Below are 18506 nucleotides of genomic sequence, written 5' to 3' on the forward strand. Positions count from 1 at the left end.
CCGTTGATTTGGAACGGGACTATGTTATGTACTGTCGTGCGTTTCATTCTGCACGGGACCTGGCTGCTGCCATTACTATTGTGGGCGGACCGTGGCTGTCAGCACATTAGGTTGCTCACCTCCTGCCGGCTTAGACACGCCTCCAGACGCATCCTACCTGGGCTCGCTCACGTACACTACGCACGTGTCTGTGATTCCGGTGCACTCTCATTAATATGTATATGGCGCTACTGCGCCGGATATTCCATGCACCGCCGGCGCAGGCCTTACGCCGGCCTTGCGCTGAGCTTCATGAATCCCGGGGATGGTTTTTCACACATATTCTTTACTAGACATTAATTTCATTTGTACTGAATTATTTTATATTTGTACATACAAAGACTGTAAAGTACACTTAGTCCAATCTTACAGATTTAGTAACATTAACATCAAGCAACATCTTGGAAAATTCTTATGTTTCTTTAGAAGTATCTAGTGGAATTGCCACCAGAGGCATCTATGCTTTTTGCATACCAACATTGTCTTGCCAAAAACATATTAAAAATAGTGACCATTCTTGGTCATATTTTACATATATTTACTCTCTTGTATAGATTTAATAAAACAATTTTAAGCCATCTCTTATATAGCTTTACAGTTTAACAGGTTGTAAATACAATTTAATACTAATAACTAGCATTATAGCTATTAGCAACTTGCAAAATATCTTATCCTGTCAGGTTTAATCTGTTTACTAATATTTTTAATGCACTAATACCTCATTTTCCCTCCCTCTGAAAGAGTATTGTCAAGAAGGAATGAGATATTATTTCCTCTTCTAGCTTTATTTTAGATCCTTTTGCAATACTGTTTACGCAGTCAGTGTAAAACTGAAAAAGTACCCCTCCCCCTGTAGTATTGCACTATTGTGTATTTGCTTTATAATGTATGTCAGCCCAACACTTTGGTTATACATTTGCTTTATTAGGTTATTAAACTATAGACCTTTGTCTCATTTGATCATTTTTGGCTGTTTTTAATGACAGAATATATTTTTTCTGTTGCCTTTGCTGTATACTACTACTAGTAGTTATGTGTACCCTCCTGTATAATTGATTTGAACTGTATGTATACCATAACCCATCTGCTGGCTATACTTAATGTAACTGAAGTATTTTAATTTTAACCTTTACCTGCAAACAGCTTATCAGTGACATATATGCCCAATTGTGATGTTTTATTATAATTACCAAATAGTGTTGCATGTGAACATTTTAACAATTATGTTTAAATAACAATAAGTTTTTAGAAAAACTCAAGCCACTTGCTTGGCAATCAGTCTTGCTTCTTATCTTATCTGCTCAACATTTCCTGTAACTATTCATCCAGTCTAGGAAGGTCTGAGTTCACATTTCAGTAATTTTTTTTATTTATTTAACTGTCCTTATTTTTTAAGCCACAGCCATTTAGTATGGATGCTAATCACATATTACTAAACTCTGTTTCTGCATTTAAGCAAGCTTTATTTTATACCTTATTTATGTTGCATATTTGTAGCAAAGTTACTTTCAACCTTAAAACCTTGTTGTGCATAATCTTACAGTTTTCAACAGTTTTTGTTGTTTGTTTAAGTTTATTTAGTAGTTTGTGGATTACAATGCAATGGAAGATGAACAGCAGGAGCAGCAAGGATTATCACAAGCCTTGTTTTCCAAGAGGGAAAATGACATGTCTCTTCTCAGCATAACATCTGTTATTGGTCAGCTTTCCCAAAGAGTGGATGGCTTGCATTCAACTTTAAGTGCTATGCAAATGCAAAATGTTTGGGAGGTGAATGGCACTAATAATTCTGCAAATGTATAAACTGCCTCTGAAGGAAGTTTGATTCCATTATACCAGAGGCAGCAAACTGGTTTACTGACAGGATTGTAGCAACAGCAGACTAGTGGATACCAAGCTGAGCAAATGGCAAGAACTGCTGGTATGTCTCTTTTAGGTGTGAATGAAGCATTACATTCTTATACTTCATTAAGTTGTCATAATAATCAACAGTTAAGGCAACATTGGGAAGCCCCTTTTGTTAGGGAATGGTTTAGAAGGGGCCTAGATTTTTTTGATAATTCTCCCACTCAGCAAACATTTAATAACAACATGCATGAGAAATTAAATAACTTTGATTATAAGCTGCATAAGTTCAAAAAAATCACAGCTTGAAAATGTTTATCTGAAAGAATGTTGTTGGTATTATACCAAAGGTTTAAGATTATGGTGCTATGCCACAGACTTAGTTGTGAATTCCCCTTTGCATATTGAACTGGACAGTTTATTTAAAAGACATGGTTGTGAGTTCCAAGAAGTTTTAATCAAATATAATACTAAGGACACAAACAATTTGGATGAGGAACTTGACCAGCTAGAAAATAACATAAGGCAGGATGAGGCATATGTTAGATAGAAGTTTGAGCATCAGCACATTTATAACAGTACTGAACAAAATGTAATGATGCTCAAGGAAAATAAAATAAAAAGTCGAATAGAGACAGAGATGAGTATATAAGAGGGGTAGCATACCCAAAGCCTCCATAGAGTCAACAGTGGTGTAGAAAAAATCATGCTTCTGATGTTGTCAGTGCTCCTGAATATATCCAAGTCAAAGTGGAAACTGATCAGAAGATACAAAATGAGTGTGTTTTTGTTAATGATAATCAGCAGTCATTTAATATTAGAGATCAATAACAGTTTCCTTACTTAAGACATTCTGAAAGAATTAGACAAAGGAACCAAAGAGCAAGGACTTGTGAGAATTTTAATGACCAGGATTTTTATACACCTTCACAGAAGAATCAGGAAAGAGGGCCTCAACAGAATTGGCAGTGATAAGGCAGCAGGTCAGGAACAATTCCCAGAAAAGGAATAACCAGAGATAGGTTATGTAAATAACTTGCAACGACAAGGCCCATTAGTGTTTTCGAATAAACATGGGGACTTTAAAATATACACTTTTTCACAGACTTTGGTTGATTCCAGCATGGCTGATTTTCTTAGCAAAAGAATGAATTTTGTACCTAGATCTAGGATGAATATTGCAACAGTTGTTATTGACCTAATGCTTTATTTACGTCAGCTTAATTTCAAACTACTATTCACAGGTGACATGACAATGCCTGCTGACACACATACAGCTAGCACATTCAACCCACCCCTCCACTCTGCTCTTAGGATTTGTGAGAAAATATGTGAACTTGACTTTTGACACATGTTGCATAACAGCAATAAGGTTGTAGATAATCTAACAAGTAATTAAAGGGAACTGTTAAAAACAAAGGACAGAATATCTGAGTTATGAAACCTGACATGAGGGTTTCATGATTATGGATGTGCATGACTACAATGGGAGAATGACAAACATTTTGAAAACAGACACATATGAAGAAGTTTCCCAAAAATCTAGTTAATGGAGACTACAGAAGTATAGTAGTATCCCTGCAGGACATGATTCTTGACAGACATATTGATATCAACTAGCAAAGCTATTTGCTGTGTCCTCTCTTACAATACCATTGATCTTTGTTACACTGAAGATTCCTAGGGGGCTGGATGAACCCCCTATGCATCTCATAGTTGATGGGCACAATTCTGTCACTTATGCCTGTGCTAAATGTTTGAATCTTAAGTAAATTTTTTTTTTGCAAAAAGAAGCACAAATATGCAAAGATTTATGGCATTTTTTTTTTAAATTGTTGAATGAAGCAGAGTATAATGACGCATATTTGTTTCTTACTATTGATGTGAAGTACCTTTTCTTGGTGATCACACAATGGTTGGTTATTGACAAGGTCAGTGAATTTTTATTTGAAAAAGCTATATCATAATTGGAAATTAATTTATATGTGGATCTGTTTGAGAATGTACTACAAAACAGCTGCATATATTTTGAGGGAAGGTATTTTTTACAGAAAGTAGGGGTGGCCATGGAGTCACCATGTGGTACCATTTTTGCAAATCTGGTTATGGCTCACTGGGAAAGGAAGTATGTTTTAAATAGGCATGAATGCTAAGAGAAAATGGCCCAGTATATGAGGTACCTAGATGACATCTTTATTTTGTGAGCAGGAGATGAAAATGACTTAAAAGAATTTGTTAACTATTTGAATGGCACTACTGATTTTTTGACCTTTACATATGAAATGAGCAACACTGTTATTTCTTATTTAGATGTAAATGTGCGTAAAGATCAATATGCTAAAATAATTATTTCTAAAATACATAGCAAGGAAACATATTCCAACCTGTTTTTGCATTATGATAGTGCACATCCTGCCCATCAAAAAAAAAAAAAAAAAATCAGTTGTCAAGGGACAACTGGTCCATCCAGCCAGGATGGTCACATTAGATGAAAAGTTTCAAATAGAATGTGACAACTTGAAATTAATGTTTAAAGCTAGGGGATAGCCAGACAGATTGTTGACAGAATTGATTGGAAAGGTTTGCCATAAAAGGAAAATGGGTTATTTTCAGCCAATATTAAATAAAGAAAAAGTGAGGTGCAAATATATAGGGACATCAACACATAAAGTAACTTATCCCTCCAGATTTATTACATGTTACACTAGTGAGTATGAGACAATAAGAAATACACTAGTAAAAAATTGGGTACTTATTAAGGAATATGGTCATCTAAGGGATAGACTAAAAGGAAGACCTAGAATAATTACAAGAAGAGGGACAAAATTAAGGCTCAGTTAGGGCAAAAAGCACAAATGGAAGGAAGCCAGGAATGAAACATTGTGGTGTGTGCTGTTATTGTGCCTTAAAAAATGCAAGGTTTAGTTTTGAAATAAAGTGTATTAAGTACAAGCTGTGAGGTAAATAAACTGTTGCACAAATGGGGTTGTATATTTGACCACCTGTCAAGATTCTTCATACTATTTAGGGAAAACAGAGAGAACATTGAAATAAATAATATATAAGCATGAATATGCTATTAAGAAGCAAAAATGAACTAATGCTGTAGTCAAACATTCTATTAGTAATCAGGGCCATGAATTTAAATAAATGGTAATAGAGCAAGTTTTTGGTCAGCCCAATGGGTGGACCTTAATCTTTTTAATTAGAGGAGAAAGAATTAAAATGATAAATCGTGCTTAATGCATATGCATAGTCAGGTCTGAATGAATATTCATCTGTCAATAGTGTGCTTAAACATAGGGCCTTGAATAGATAGATTTAGTACTTCTAGCATAGCATTATTGCTGTCATAGACAAGCAGGGGTTTCTCATACTTTTTTGATTTTTTTTGGATGTATTGTTTCACATGCTTTTTTGCACATTTTTATAAAACTTTTATATTTTTATGTTTTTTATATGTCTTTTATATGTTTTTTATGGATACACTGGATTATATATTTATTTATTTATATAAATCATTAATTTTTTGTAGCATTTTATGTAATTTTATAATGACGTGGTATAACAACAACAACTACAATGATTCTTAAGCTTTTATAATAAAGTAATACTCTGCTGGAAATTATCATGACATGACGTGTACTGAATGAATGAGAGGCAACTTCTTTTGTTGTACTACATCTGAATGTTTTCTGCTATGTAAAAAGCAGCTTTAAGGTAGTTTACTGTTTTTAATGGGATATTTGGTCATGGCATCTTTAAGATCTAGTGACTCCAGTGGGGACTATGGGTCATGTGATGAGGAAATGTTTGAAAAGCTGATGCATGCAGTTTTGAGTTAGATCTGAAGAAGTTTGGCAATGTTTAAATACAAGTGCTAGAAAAAAAAAAGATCGAGAGATCTGAAGAAGTTTGGCAACGTTTAAACAAAAATGCTAATAATAAAATCGGGGTCTGTTTACACTGTGTTTTCCACTTTTCAATGTTTTTTGTTTTAAAATGTTAAAGAAGTAGATACCCCTGGTTCTTTCCCATTTCTCTCCTACAAATTCCTTTATTGATTCCCCTTTGTTCTTCTCCTGCTTGTCCCCATTTCACCACTTTCCTATCTACCCCATTTTAATGCCTTTAATCTGGTCAAAAAATAGAATCACACACCACACACATGGCTAGAATTAGCCCGTAATAAAGCTTTCCCCTTTTGTCCTCTGCATTTGTGTGGAGTTTGGCATCATGTACCAATACCAATGGATGGTGAATGGCTCTTCATTCCGTATGGCAAAGCCTGGTGAGATGGCTCCACTGGCCACACTAGTATGTTTATCTCTGTGCAATGCTTCTTAAACTCACTGTGATAAAGGAACATAGAGTTAAATCAGAGCAAAAGTGGTACTTTGAAACATTTACTCTGGCAGCTATTTAGACTGCTGAATGTAACAAAATGCAAATTACTCTGTGGAGTGTTGACATAAATCATTGGTCTAAAGATTTTTTTAACAATAGCTTCAAAAGTATGATTTCAGATCAATCTCTAATCATTTCTTAGTGTGAATGATATATTTAATCACCCGCATATCACAATTTGCAAAAGTTATGATTTTCCATGGAGATATATTAATTACTGCCCAAAAATGAGTATCAGAAGTGACATCCATTCCCACTGCTATCACAGATTTAGCTAACCTTGGTTTGCTTGTCATAAGCCTGTTGTCCCGCTCCTAAGCCTTCTCTATCTTTATGCCACTCACGTCATGCTACACAGCATGTAATGGCAATAATGACAACAGACCAAAAACATGACTATTAATGTGACATTAAAATCTCTGCTAGATGGATTTTCATCTCTCCTTGTATTCATCTTATGACTCCAACTCCTCTGTATGTGTGTAGATTTATTAGGCTCATCGATGGTGTCTGCACATGACTGTGCTGATGGTTAATACTGACATTTTACCTTAGTTCAACAGTTTATCATTTTTGTGTATTGTACAATGTTTTCAAGTCATCTGTAGGATTCTGTTTTTAACAGGTTCAGGTTACGATGGATGCAATCTTCATATAATGCGATGCACAAACTGTCCTTACAGTGACAAAGCATACAGGACCCATGTTTCAGGATATATGGCCATACACAAATTGTCAACATATCTGTTGAGTCAGAAATAATGTTTTCAAAACATGTACCACCCCTTATCATTTCTAGAAAGCTGTACACACAATTAAATTGTGATTTGCAATGAGGCCTGCAAAGCAGCTAATTTTTGTATCACTGTATAGAGGTAGGCATTAACAATAAAAATTGTGTAAGACACATTCTTTACTGTAGTGATTGCTTGTCACATTTACAGTAATGATCACATTTGCTTAGGTAATGCCATCCTGACACCATATGTAAAAAAATGTGAATGAGCTAGATTTGAGTCCTGTGTTATCTGGCTCTGACCTGCAGCTTACTGCACTTACACCTGCTGCCACAGAGAAAGCTAGACAACAGGTGTATTTTTTTACATTCAGTACTGTCCAGAATGCTGACAGCTTTGCATCACTAATTAGCCTAAGTGAAGGAAGGTTGAGCAATAGAAATATTAGCATTTTCCATTTAAGCCAAGAACCACATTTGCTTGTCACTTAACTCCATGCAAAGGAGGAAGGCATTAGCAACAATTTTCTATACCATAAAAGTTATGACAAAGCATTTCTAATATAAACTAAAGTATGAACAAAATAGTATCTGTCAGTTATTTCTTACATAACATATATTCTTAAGTTCTCAAGTTCAAGTTGTATTCATAATATGGAAATCTTGTACGTACTAACACTTTGTCGTCATTTCCACAAATGACTTCCTTGGAGATGCGCTATGTAAATAGGTATTTATGTGTTACTATGGTTATTGCCCAGTTATCCTCCATCTCATCAAAATGCATTCATAAACACAACAGAAAGCAAGAGACTTATTATTTGCTGAAAAATACTTACTCAGACTCATGTGTGCCCTGCAGCAACATACTTACAAATGGTATCTCAGTAATAGGTCAACTGTCAAATACACTACAGAAATAAAGAGCACAACTACATCGTTACATTTGTTATGGGTTTATACTGACACTAGTAGTTGGTCACCGCTGATCAAAGCACATTGATATTGTCTATAAAATCTAGTATTGTGCAGATCAATTCATCAGAATATGAACACATACATTAAAACTTGCATTCCTGCTGTTTCCAAAGTGTGTGTGTGTGTGTGTGTGTGTGTGTGTGTGTGTGTGTGTGTGTGTGTGTGTGTGTGTGTGTGTGTGTGTATCTGTGTGTGTGTGTGTGTGTATGTATGTCAACAACATTTTGAGAAACAGGTACACGTATGTCTCATTTATACAACTTGCATTCATGACAGCTTATTTCACCTAGGATACCAAGATAGCTTTTAAAGTATTTTTGCATATATCAGTCAGAATAGCAAATCTGAAGTCCAGACTTTGCACACGAGTCTCATAAATGTGTATGTTACCTGCAACATTATGATGAGGTCATCCTTTATAAAGACCACTATAACAATGAAAAAAATCACACTTCCATGATAGTGTGATTGTTAAGTACTGTGTTCTGCATCTGGACTAAGTAGTTAGGAATGGCTTTGAATTGCACATCAGTCAACTTTTGTGAGTGTGTGTGTGTGTGTGTGTGTGTGTGTGTGTGTGTGTGTGTGTGTTGTGTGTGTGTGTAGTTAGAAAAAACATGAGTCTATGTCCTAATGTCATTTCTCAAGTCTCAATGAGAACAAATTTTTACAATGGTACATGACTACACAGCAATTTCATAGAGCCCTCCCAACATCTACTTCCTAACATATACTAATGATGTCATCTGCTAAAAGTCAGACTTGTTTTGTGGTGTTCTCTTTAACTACTGTGCTTTGTAGCTTGCATAAGTAGATAGCTAGTTCTAATCTCACTGCAGTCAATGTGAGGGTTCAGTTAGATCTCATTCTAGAGACCATTTTAAAGCAGCATGTGAGATACTCCTATCAACATTTTCTTCTCACTAGACACTGATGATGTCATCTGCCATAACATCTTCTCTAACAATGTGTAAGTTAGATTTGTGCTATGGCACTAAGAATACATGCTGTGTTCTCTAGCTTATGAAACTGCATAGGTAGATGTTCTATTCTTACTGAAGCCAACTTCTGTGTGTTCAACTAGCTCTCATCAGGGAGACCATTTTAGAACAGCATGTGAGACACTCCTGCCAACATCTTCTTCTCACAAGACACTGATGATGTCATCTGCTATAAAGTCTTCTTTGACAATATGAAAGTCAAACTTCTGCCATGCTTCTAGGATTAAATACTGTATTTTCTAGCTTGTGTAACTAGATAGGTAGAGGTTCTAATCTCATTGCAGTCAACTTGAGTGTGTGCAATTTAATTCAATTGTCAGTGTGGAGGCAATTTTAGAACAGCCTGTAAGTCCACAGCTATGTCAGTCACACACTCCTCCCACCATCTTCTTCTCAGCATACAATGATGCTGTCATCCTCTGTAAAGTGCACTGTGACACTATTACAGTCAGACATCTGTAGTGGTGCTAATGTTGCATTTTATGGAACCCCACTTGTATACCTACAGAGGCTTACTGTTCAAATCTGACCTCAGTCAACTGCTGTGTGTGTGTGTGTGTGTGTGTGTGTGTGTGTGTGTGTGTGTGTGTGTGTGTGTGTGTGTGTGTGTGTGTGCGTGTGTGTGGTTGGTGGTATATTACAGTCATTATATGATCTTTTGAATCTCTTTTCATTTGACTCCCACTCAGGAGAACCTTTAACATAGCCCCATGAATCCAACATCCCTTATTTACATCTGTTCATATAACATCCTTTCTGCAGAACACAGGTGGAGGTCATTATCTCAAAGATGTGCACACACATTATGAAGCACAGTCCTTCCACGACCCTCTGAAAGTCATCTCCAGACCACTGGATGTGTGATTCCTAATTCTGTCATGGGGTGATGCACATGTCACATATGGACAGGCATTAAGTAATACAATCAAACACACACACTTTCACACATACCACTACTATCTTATATATATATATATATATATATATATATATATATATATATATATATATTCATACACACACACACACACACACACACACACACACACACACACACACACACACACACACACACACACACACACACACACATATATATATATATATATATATATATATATATATATATATATATATATATATATATTGTTGTTGTTTACATGGTTTAAATGTGACTCACATTTTATGTGATGTTGACCATTAGGCTAGTAATGTCCTATAACCCTACAAAGATTGCATATGTCAATGTCGCTGTCATCCACATCTGCTATGTTGAGGTGTGGATGTATGGCAGCCCTACAACAGTGTATTCCAACTTGAGAACTGATGCAATGTATTGATGGCTATCGCTGCCATTTGATCAGATATTCCTTCAATAACAGCTGTATTTATATGCATCCTGAGGACTGTTGACATGGTATGATGCTATGTATATTGTTGACTTAGTAAGGCATGAGTTCTTGCAGTGGAGCATATTAGCATTCTACACATTTCTCATTCAATCCATCACAGTGACACTTTCATTATGGTACATGTGTGCATGTGTATACCTACTATCATGAAATGCTATGTGATATACAACAATACTACATCATATTGATTACATCTGCACATATGCCTTGTTTCATATGCATGTTGTAATGCTGTTATGTACACAAACATATAACCAGTTAAGATTCACTTGCAACCGTGGTGATTTCATTGTATGTATAATTGTGGTGCAGTTCACAAGGATTATTCAGGTGTTGCCCAGCAGTATTGTGTGACTGTCAGCATTTGTGTCATTAACTGTTCTGCATGCACCACATCTACCTCATTTGTAATGTGGCCATATATTGTATCAGAGCCCACACACTCATATCAAATAGGTAGAGCTGCATGGCTCTGTTAACATTTCAACTCTGTCATACATGATGCAAACCCAAGGTTGTATTTGGAGTTATCACAAGTCATTTTTAAGTATGTACAAAATCTTAATGGGAATACACAGTTATGCTTAGAAATGGTTGTGGATGGCACCATTCATACTAAATTGGTGGCGATACATAACCTGCTAGCTGACAGATTTGGATCAAACCTCGCCACAATGTCCTCACTGGTCACTAGCATATACATGCAAACATTATTCCACATATTTTCACAAGAGACCAGCTCATCTGTGATCCTTCTAAGGCTAAAAAATATGACATCAATGGACCCTGACAAAATCCCAGGATGCCGTATCAATAAATTAAAACATGACCTAACAGACACAGTTGGATTCCAACTTAACTACAGCATCCAGATAGACTATTTTCTTCTTAGCAAAATGGTGGACAGTAACAGTCTTCTGTCTGAGCAAGAGGAAACCATCATCTGACACAGGGAATTATAGATCCATAAGCCTGACTAGCTTCATCTGTAAGCCAGGGAAAAGAATCATCATGTACCTTATCAGCAAGAATGTGTAGTCAACCATTTTTGATTTATTAAAGATAGATCATGTCTGACAAATCTTGTTGACTTTTTCAAGAAGGTCACCGAGGCCATGGAGAGGGATCCTACATAACTTGACCTGGCCAAGGCATTTGACATAATTCTACACTCGGGTATTACAGAGAAACTGTCTTAACTGGTCATAAACCACTATATCACCAAGTGTGTAGCCCAATGGATCATCAACTGGACACATATTGTCAAAGTGTTTGAATTCACCTATAACAAAAAAGCAGTGAACAGTGCAGTATCACAGGGTTTTGTACTAGGCCTTTTCCTGTTTGGAATTTAATTCAGAGAAATCAAGGCAAACTTAGTCAGCATTTGTCCAACAGACTTTGCAAATGACTACAATTTGTGGGCAATTCTTGAACCCAGTAACTGTAAATCAGACTGCACGTGCTGTGTACTGTATCTTTAAGAAGCATGTCAAAGACATGGCATGCATGTATAAATGCCAATCAAGTGCCATTCCTAGTGCCATTTTGAGAGTACAGCCAGAGAGTAAGCATGTATGATTACAGCAGTTAGTTTGTATGTAAGTTACTTAAGTTAAAGTCAGTTAACTTCTATCATGATGTGTTTGTATAAAATAAAGCTGCTTAAATAGAACCCATGAACACTCTTCTATTGTGTCAAAAGTAGAAGAGCTCTTAACTAAACTTAAGCCCACCAAAATAGCAGTAGACAACCTCCCAAGTGAATACCTACACATCGCAGCTGATGCTCTGGCCTACCCAGTATCCATCTTGATTAATCGATCTCTGTCAGAAAGTTATGTTCCCACACTGTGGAAAGTATCACATATAATTCCCCTCCACAAAGGCGGACCCTCCACAGAACTAACCAATTACCACCCCATAGCTATTCTCTCTCCACTCTCCAAAATACTAGAGAGATACATACACTCTCAGGTCTCAGACTACCTCCTTACTAACAACGTCCTTTCCAATACTCAGCATGGTTTCCAACCAAACCATAGCACCACCACTGCCTTACTTTCCTTTACTAACACTATCCTTCAGCATAAAAACAATGGCTGTCTCTCCTCTGCTACTTTCCTGGACCTATCTAAAGCATTTGACATGGTCCCACACAAACAACTTATCTCTGTCCTCAATAACCTATCCTCACAATCAGTCACCAACTGGTTTCAGAGTTAACTGTCTGACCGCCAACAATCCGTTGTATGGCAGAATGACATATCTCCCCAACCACCTGTCTCCATAGGGGTTCCCCAAGGATCCATCCTTGGACCCCTACTTTTTTCTGTTTTCACCAATAATCTAGTCTCTGCCACCAAACAAGGCACACTCATACAATATGCAGATGACTCAACCATCATCTGCTCAGCCCAGTCCCTACCCAAACTGCAAAAAGTCACACAGGAAGCCTTTTCCTCTGTTGAAACTTGGTTATCCGATGCCCAATTAATACTCAACCCAAACAAAACTAAACTACTCATCTTCCAATGCACCAAACATACTCAAAACAACTCTCACTTTAACATCACAGCAAAAGACAACACCACTATATACCCAACTGAACACACCAAATTGCTAGGAGTGGAAATAGACAATAAACTAAAATTTGACATTCACATATCCATGACCATAAAAAAGTCCACAAGAACTAGGAGTGTTATACAGAAATAAGCAACTTCTCACCAAAGCAGCAAAGATTTCAATAGCAAATTCCCACCTTATCTCCACCCTACTTTATGCCTCTCCAATATATACCAACCTAAGGCAATGCGATCTAAACAAGCTAGAGACCTGCTACAACAAAATCACCAAATTCACCACAGGGACATCCTACCGTAGTCACCACTGTCTCTCACTTGCTGAACTGGGCTGGCTTGAACTCCCTAACCTCTTTCAATGGTATCAACTCCCACTCACCCACGAACTAGTAAACCATCCATTAAATGTCCCATCCCTCCAGAATCTATTCCAACCCTATCGCACCACCAGACCACTAAGATCCAGCAACAAAAATTACTTGCAGATCACTAAAGCCAATAACTCTGCTGGTGAAGCACTATTCTCTTGCACCATAGCCAAATTATGGAACTCCCTCCCACCCACAATTACCTCCATACCATCATGCACCCACTTCAAAACTTTACCAAAAGCGCACCTAAAAACATGCTGGCTATGCCCTTGCAAATCCCACTCTAATATCACCCACCCCATCCAACCACTACCTTTCTTTCCACTCCACTAACTACCTTGATTATAACAAGCTCAGATGCTCATAAGCCTACTACTTATTATACAGCAGGAACTTCTCATTGTAACATTTGTTAATGTCTGTTATGTACTTCACAGATAAAGATTCTAGTTGTCTACTGATGTACTATGTTCTTCATCTGTAAATATGTTGTAAGTAATTGCCATGTAAATTGTTAATCGCTATGTAATCCAATGTAACTACTGTCTGTTTATTTTAACTGTGGAGCTTGTCTTCCCGGGCCTCAGTTGAAAATGGACCTCCGTCTAGTCGGACACTCCCGGTCAACAAATATAAATAAATAAATAAACATGGTGTCAGAACCAGGATTGCAGAGAACAATATTTGGATCCATGGGATGCAGAGATGAGAGTGAAGGTAAACTAAGAGAAATGAGCATGAAAAAGAGCCAGAAAAGAATCAAAGGTAATGAGAATTTGTACAAACTATTCTATAAAAAGGATAAAACAGAGAATCATAAGGGCACAGACCACATTATTAAGCAAGTGGGAGGCACAAAAGGTTTATTAACTAAAGGAAATTTTTAAAATAAGATATTTGACAAAACAATTATCAGAAAAGCAAAATGAGCATGTTTAAGGTAAAATGAGCATGTTTAAGCCAAAGACGAGTATGTTTAAAGCAAAACAGGCATGTTTAGAGTAAAACGATCACAAGAAAAGTACAATGGGCATAGAAAGAGATTAAACAAGGAAAATTAATATAATAAGGACAAAAGGGGCACATTAATTTTAAATAAAGCAAGGTGACTGCATGTTTATTGGCAAATTGCTGGGTTTTGGCATAACTACGACTTTGTATGGTATCAAGGGCATAATTGAAGTTATTCAAAGTATCTCAAAGTGTGAAAAAGTGTTTACAGTGTGTGTTTATTATTGTGTATGTATTCTGAAGAGTTTATTTTATTTGTATGCAAAGTGAAACTATTTTGTGAAGTACAGTCAAAGTATAGCCATTTCAAAAATGTTCTTGTGCCAGGTGTGTCTATTTGCAAAGTGCAGCCTTTACAGAGTGCTTCTTGCACTGTAAAGAGTTGCTTAGTAAGGTACCACCATTTTGGGGAAATTTCAGTGTGCTATGTACAGTTGATTCGCAAAGTGCAATTACTTTGCAGTGTTATTGACTCTGAGCTTCTCTTGCCCAGTTAATTCACATTATGAAGTTATTTGAAATGTTTCTTAAAATGATGATAAATTACTTTTGCAAAACAACAATTTCAAGAGTATTACAGTGCCCTAGAGACTTACTTTGCAAAGTTCAGTTATACAGAGGCTTGCATCATGCAGTCATTTGATATGTTTCTTATACTGCTAAGAGGTGATTTCTTGTGATACAGTAATTTCAAAGGTGTTATAGCACCCAAGAGAGTTTTTTTACTGAGTGTATCCCATAGCATAGTTTCTAAAAGCTGGAGAGCATAATTCCAGAAGCACAAAGTATAAGGCGAAGTTACAAGTAATGCCATACATTTTTGGCATATGTGTATGCGTAAGTGTTTGTGCTTATTTGCAAAAAACACATACACATATGCCAGACATGTATGGCATTACTTGTAACGCAATAAATTTCTGGTATCTGTGTATGTGTTTGTGCTTATTTGCAAAAAACACATACATATTCCCCTGGATTTACTAATCTTCCATGCAGGACTAATCTAGTCCTGCATGGAAGCGACAGTTTAACAGGAGGATGGCAGCACTCCATGCGTATTAATGAAGACGAGCTGCCTGAGCTCCAAATCCTACACGGAGCATGAATGAGTGCAGGGGGCATGTCTGAGAGCAGAGCTCTGAGAATAAACATGCCCCTGCAAAGTAGAACAGAAGAAAGTGTAAATAAATGAGCGAGACCAATCATAGGTGTCCGCATATCCCCACCAACAATCCCCATGTGTTCAACAGCAACAGTACATTTAAATAAAACAGAGACCCTTTTATTTATATTTTTTAAAAGCCTGAGTACAGCTAACTGTAGGTGCTCAGGTGTGCCCATTGCTTAGCTACAGTTAAAGCAGCTGAAAAGGCTGAAGAGGATAATAAGGAATATATATGCAAATGAAACAGCACAGCAATAGTGTAGTGGTTAGAGCACCTGCCTAATGAACAGGCATTCACGGTTCGAGTCCCACTAAAGCACATGTCATTTTCCATGTGAAATCTCTATATGAACATATTTTTACATCTTTTTGCCGTATAACCTACATAATAACATTTAAATGCGAACTGGAGTACTGCATTAAATGCACATGTGAAGTGTCAGTGTCATAATGAATAAGGCACTAGTAAGCAGGTTTAAGCACAAATAAGCAGTAGTAAGCGTGAAATTGCGTTGGTGTGGGGGTAAGCATTGCCTACACAGATTAAGCAAAGTAGAAGCTAACTGAGTGTAAGAAACTGTAACCAGAGGTTAGCAGTGCTTACCATCTCGCAAACCTGCACAAACCCGCTTACAACTGCTTTAAAGTGCCTTAATCACTCTGTATCCAATGGCTCATGTTCTGCCCAGCAACAAAATAAACTGCCTCTGCAAGGCTCAAACTCAGGACCCTCTACACTATAGTCACAGTAGCTAACCACTAAGCCATCACAGCAACAGATACGAATGAGGTATCAGCAAACTAATCCTCACCACAGCAAAATCAAACCAAACATGCAAACTGAATCTATGTACAGTGTGAAGTGGTATAACCTGCTACATAACATAAATATGTGAACTGGAGTACTGCAGTAAGCATAGATTTCAGGTGTTATTGTAATAAATTGTAGAAGTCCCCAGGTCCCCATACAGTGTATGTACACATGAATCACACATACCAAACACATATATAACCTGTAATGAAAGATAAATAATTTCCAAATGGCAAATATAGTGCTAATTAACTATTAAATCATTGCCAAATGGCAAATATAGTGCTAATTATCTAGTAAGCAATGCTAACGACAGTACAGCTCAAGTTTGTAAGTGTAAGTAATGTGTAGGGGAGCCAATTCAATCTGCCTAGTGTTATACCTTTTTAAGCAGTGCCAACCTTATGTAAGCAGGTGTGCCTATAGGTTAGCCTTTTCAAAACTGGCCAACCATGGGAAAGTGCAGGAAATTGGCTGTATTTAAACCCCACAGGCGGGAATGCTTCACATAACTGGTTGTAGCTTCCTACTGCAAGCAGAATTGCTAGTGTGGGTGAAGGCACTCAATTTAGAGTGCAGTGCTGGGGCATCCAGGAGTCAAAAATCATGGTATGGCTCCTGGTAAAACACCATGAGCAGAGACTACTGCAGGGCCAGTACCAGAGCTTGCACTATAAAACAGATGCCAGGGACAGTCTCGCCCGTGACCTCACCAGTGCCACAGGTATCCTCCGGACTGGTGAGCAGGTCAGGCACCACCATGCTGACCTGAAGCAGTGGAGGGGGGATGTATTGGAATTGTGGATCCCGGAGTATCAGCAGATGCCCAATTCCCCAGTACTGAGTAAGTACTCATTCTACTAAGTAGTAAATAATTGCCTAGCTTGTGTATACTATGTATAGGTATGGCTAAATATCAGTGCATTTCCCTGACAGCTGCAGATGAGTGGGCTGTGAACCAGCAAGCCCATGATGCTAGGCTGGAAAGGCTGTGTCGCAAGGCAGGTTAGTAATCAGTCTGCAATTACTGTCATAACAAATAAATATAAGAGCCTTAGAAAGTGTTGTACCAGTCAAAATAAATGTGTAATAGTCTGTGCATAAAGGTATAACCCCTGGAGTGCTTCTGTTCACTCTTCTCTCATATATTGGTGATCTGTTCCATACCATAAATAGTACTGTTGTATCTTAAGCAGTGTCACCCACACCGTGGTATCCAGATAAAATGTGTATGAAGTCCTGCATAACAATGTTGGAACTGCCAAGAGGTCAGTCACATTGTACAAGTTAGGGAGACTTAGAAAACAGTCAAAAACTTTACATCAGTTCCATGATAGCACAGTTTACTGTGATGTTCGCTATAATGCTTTTGTCACACACAGCAGGGGTTTGAATCCTGGGAGTGCTACTAAGTTGTATGCATAATCATACCCCACAACTGTACAGATTTTGTTACAATGTTCAGATAGAAAGCTGTATGCATAATTACACTCAACTGTACAGAATTTGCTAGAATGTTCAAATTGAAAGTTGTATGCATATTCATACCCCACAACTGTTCCAGCATGTCCAGATAAATGGCCCATATCACCAGCATGGTACCCTGTTGCCCTGAAAATTCAGTGTGATGATCCAAGAAATGTAGGCAGCTGTCAATGACATATAACAGATAGTCAAATGTGTACATAGTCAGAGAATGTACATGAAAACAAACTTGTCATTCTAGCCCCTCACCCAAAGTGTATGACAGCAATTCTCAACATATGTTGCATTAACACCTGCAGCCTATCACACCTGTATGTAAGACACAGGTCACGTATATAATAATCTATAAACATACCAGTGTACAATATAAGGCCATTGGGTAGTGTAATAATACATGTAAGGGAAAGATCACTGCAATGACTAAGAATGTTGTGAAAACTGTAAGGATATATTAGTTGTTAATTGAACTCTCTCTCTCACCCCTACCATATTTGCAAAACAACCCAATGACACTCCTCATCTGGTATGGGTACACTCCAAACTTGTTGTGACATATGTCCTAATGGTTTATAAATATTCACATTTGTTTCTATGCATGTGCCATCTTAAAATACACCCATATTGTTGGCCTGTTGTAAACTGGTGATCACTCCACTGTGC

This window comes from Protopterus annectens, chromosome 3.part1 (assembly GCF_019279795.1).
Source record: "Protopterus annectens isolate FY-2018-M chromosome 3.part1, PAN1.0, whole genome shotgun sequence".
Lineage (NCBI taxonomy): Eukaryota > Metazoa > Chordata > Ceratodontiformes > Protopteridae > Protopterus > Protopterus annectens.